Source organism: Hemiscyllium ocellatum, chromosome 3, assembly GCF_020745735.1.
Source record: "Hemiscyllium ocellatum isolate sHemOce1 chromosome 3, sHemOce1.pat.X.cur, whole genome shotgun sequence".
In the NCBI taxonomy this organism is placed as follows: domain Eukaryota; kingdom Metazoa; phylum Chordata; class Chondrichthyes; order Orectolobiformes; family Hemiscylliidae; genus Hemiscyllium; species Hemiscyllium ocellatum.
Window position 1 is genome coordinate 95,618,005 of NC_083403.1, and position 4,179 is coordinate 95,622,183.

At 47.6% G+C, this 4,179-nt stretch overlaps 1 non-coding gene across 1 annotated transcript; it reads left to right on the top strand.

Annotated features, from left to right (window-relative positions):
* The first annotated feature begins 3,765 nt into the window (after positions 1-3,765).
* LOC132809082 (U1 spliceosomal RNA) lies at positions 3,766-3,921 on the top strand. Its single transcript, XR_009642188.1, has one exon. It is a non-coding gene; the product is annotated as a U1 spliceosomal RNA (small nuclear RNA).
* The last annotated feature ends 258 nt before the right edge of the window (positions 3,922-4,179 follow it).

The following is a 4,179-nucleotide window of genomic DNA, read 5'->3' on the forward strand; positions in this document are numbered from 1 at the left end:
TATTGCCTGGAACGCCATCCCTCACATGCTGTCATTAGCCTCCCACACCATTGACCCTGCATGCTCTCTGTGCTGTCTCCTCAGTCCTTCAGTTCACCTCATGAATTTCCCCCACATACACCAACATGAACAACTGTGCCAATCATTGCCACCTCATTCATTGTCCCCCCTTGGCCCATCACAGAAGAAGACAGCCCGTAGCAGGGTAGTGAGAGCCCAGATGAGTGGATGTGTACCTAAAATCCATTGTCTCACCCATTTGGAGTACTGTATCCAGTTTTGGTCCCCACACCCCAGGCAGGACATACTGGCACTGGAGCGTATCCAGAGGAGATTCACACAATGATCACTGGAATGGTAGGTCTAACATACAAGGAACGGCTGAGGATCCTGGGATTGTATTCATTGGAGTTTAGAAGATTAAGGGGAGATCTAATAGAAACTTACAAGATAATACATGGCTTGGAAAGGGTGGATGCTAGGAAATTGTTTCTGTTAGGCGAGCAGACCAGGACCCGTGAACACAGTCTTAGAATTAGAGGGAGTAAATTCAGAACAGAAATGCGGAGACATTTCTTCAGCCAGAGAGGAGTAGGTCTGTGGAATTCATTGCCGCGGAGTGCAGTGGAGGCCGGGATGCTAAATGCCTTCAAGGCAGAGATTGATAATTTCTTGATGTCACATGGAATTAAGGGCTACGGGGAGAATGCGGGTAAGTGGAGTTGAAATGCCCATCAGCCATGATTGAATGGTGGAGTGGACTCGATGGGCCGAATGGCCTTACTTCCACTCCGATATCTTATGGTCTTATGGTCTAAGATAGGGACTGCTCTTGCAGGGATGCAAAAACATACCACCACCTGAGTGAGTACCAGACTTTATTACAATGAAGCTCTAATGTTCACCATGTTGTCAATGTTATCCATTACAACATTCATTGTAATTCCTTTTCTCTACTGTGACTTGGTGGTTCCGATATCGTCTCTATGACCTCCCTAGGAATACCCAGCTCCACCAGAGGCCACCACCCCAATCTCTGGGGATGAAATTGCAGAAGAATGGGCGGCATGGTGGCACAGTGGTTAGCACTGCTGCCTCACAGCGCCAGAGACCCTGGTTCATTTCCCGCCTTAGGCGACAGTGTGGAGTTTGCACGTTCTCCCCGTGTCTGCGTGGGTTTCCTCCGGGTGCTCCGGTTTCCTCCCACTGTCCAAAGATGTGTGGGTCAGGTGAATTGGCCATGCTAAATTGCCCATAGTGTTAGGTAAGGGGTAAATTTAGGGGTATGGGTGGGTTGCGCTTCGGCGGGTCGGTGTGGACTTGTTGGGCCGAAGGGCCTGTTTCCACACTGTAAGTAATCTTAAAAAAAAAGTCCTGAGGAAACACCAACAAAGTTGGCTCCTACAACCCCAACAGCCCAGGTACTGACACCTCGAATAACACTGAAGGTATTGAACGTGTGGGCATGTAACCTGGTGAACATCTCAGTACAACAGCTCTGCAGCTGGCTAAAGAAGAAATGCTTCATGCTGCTGGCAGTGAATGCTGCTTGTTAACAGGTACTTGCTCAGCTCCAGGCTGAGGACTTACCCTGTGGTGTTGGCAATCAGGGGCTTTGTCCACATGCACAGGGATTAACAGGAAGGACAAACAGATAGTGGGGGCAATGGCTCATGGCTCAGAAGCTGCAGCAGTACAACAACCCCTAGGATTGTCTGGCTGCATCTATGGACAGGTTGGTTGGCAACTGCCAAGGAGTTCCAAACCAAGCAATCTCAGGGCTGCAGGTGCGGCACCTTCAGATACACTCCATTGGCCCACCCAATGGTTCTGAAGACAGAAGGTATTAAGACAGGAGAATTGAGAATCCTGCCAGTAAAAGTAAAAGCCCGGGAGCATCAACTTGACTCTAGCAACAAAACCCTTGGCATGCCTGGCCTTTCTAGATACAAACACCTCCATCTTCACCCAACCAAGCCTCCAGACTCAGTGTCTGAACATGCTCACTCCACTGTAGCTGCATTCAGAAAGCTTGTGATTTCAAAAACCTAATGGACCATAGCCTGATGTCATGTGACTTCTGACCTTGTCTACTCCAGTCCAGCACCAGCACCTCCAAATCATTTCTAAGGATACACCTGACAGACTGATCATCTGTCCCCTCAAGCAACATAAACAAGCAACACCAGGCATGATGCGCCAGGATCCTGACAGATGCCTATGCATCTCCCTGGCCTTACCCTTCAGACTTGCTACTACAGGGTCAACTGACTATGAGCCTCTACCTGGGCTACAGACACAAGGACTTCCTAAGTGAAATTACCCTGGCTGGATGCCAGACCATGGCCAAATCCTGGACTGGCATGAGAGGCTGCCCCTGACTTATTGTTTTAGTCCCATCACCGATGGATGCTTCCATAGATTTCAGTAAGGACAGTAACTCTATACACTATTGAATTAAACACAGATTGAACACTGTTAGAACCTAAACAACAGTTTTAACCATAGAACTTTTAAATAGGCTTCCTAACCTTAGGATCATTTTCACTGTTACCACTCACCTTCCCCTCCCTGCTAGCTAGTCAGAAAGTTTGGAGTTTGGGGAGATTCTGCTCACCACTGAGGAAAACACAGCTTAAAGTGTTTTCGGTTGCTGAAGTTTTTGCTGTCTGTTCTCTTGGTTTGGAATAGACCTGTCACTGGAAGCTCTTGTTCAGACAGCACTTGGTTGACTCCTCCTCTTGGATGTTCTTTGTTGCAGTAATGCCCTTGGCTTGTCTTCCTGATTCAGTTTCTCTGTTTGGCTTCTGTGGTTCTTGGTTCCAAAGCTGCTTGTTGGAGCTGCAGCCTATGGGGCAGTTGTTTTCTGTCAGTCAGTTCAGGGCTAGCAGTTATACAGACTGTGTGACCTGTTATCTCCTCTCAAATCTGCATTGTTTGTTATGTTTCTGGTGTTTCCTCTGAAGTCAATTGGTTTCCCAGTGGTTAGAGTATGTGAGAATAGACTTTGACTGAGGTTGAATGTTCAGTATCTCTGCCAGTTCCATACTGTCTGTGCTGGGTAGCACGAGGTGTAGAAGCTCAGTCTAAAGTGCTAAGTTTGGTTAATTGTTACCTTAGAGTGCAGGTGTAAATTGTACTTTCAGGTTAAACAATAGACCCAGATGGAAATCATTCTGGCTCTGTGTGTGTTTGTTGCAGCCTGAGCTTAGAATTTTTTTCCAGTGTTCTTATATATTAGAAAAGTCCAGGATCTTGTCCAGTATTTTAGATGATGGGGATTTTTACTCAATCCTGCACTGGCATATAGATCAGGTATGAGATCGACAAAGTCCAAAGCTATAGTGCAAGTTGTGTGCTCTCTAGACTGCTTAACAACTAGACAAGCTGCCTGATTCTGTGACTGCACTGCGACTGTCATGGTAAACCAAAGATGCTGTGAGCCTGCAACTAGATGCTAAGTGTGTGAGCACCTACAGATGAGAGAACACTGCTATTTTGTTTTCATTCTTTGTGGTTAACTGTGTCTTTCAGTGGTTCAAGTGTCATCTGAGTTGAAGAATCGTGGGCTGAAGGGCCTGTTCTGTGCTGTACTGTTCTATGTTCTATGTTCTATGTTCTATGTTCTATGTAAGACTAGTGAAAGGCTACAGCAGGTCAGGCACCTGGGCAAAGAATCTAGGCTACAAGGGAATCTAATCTTGAGGGAGTGCAGCATATTAAAAATGTTATATTTTCAAATGAGATATCATACTGAAGTTGCACATACTTACCTGGCAGGGGAGATACCATGATCAATGCGGTGGCGCTCCCAGGATGAGGCTATCCCATTGCACTTTGGGTGTGCTGACGCTTGCGATGTCCCCACATGCGGGATACTCGACTGCAAAATTTGTGGTAGTGGGGGACTGCGTTCGCTTAGTGGGCGGCACGGTGGCACAGTGGTTAGCACTGCTGCCTCACAGCGCCTGAAGACCCGGGTTCAATTCCCGACTCAGGCGACTGACTGTGTGGAGTTTGCACGTTCTCCCCGTGTCTGCGTGGGTTTCCTCCGGGTGCTCCGGTTTCCTCCCACAGTCCAAAGATGTGCGGGTCAGGTGAATTGGCCATGCTAAATTGCCCGTAGTGTTAGGTAAGGGGTAATGTAGGGGTATGGGTGGGTTTCGCTTCGGCGGGTCG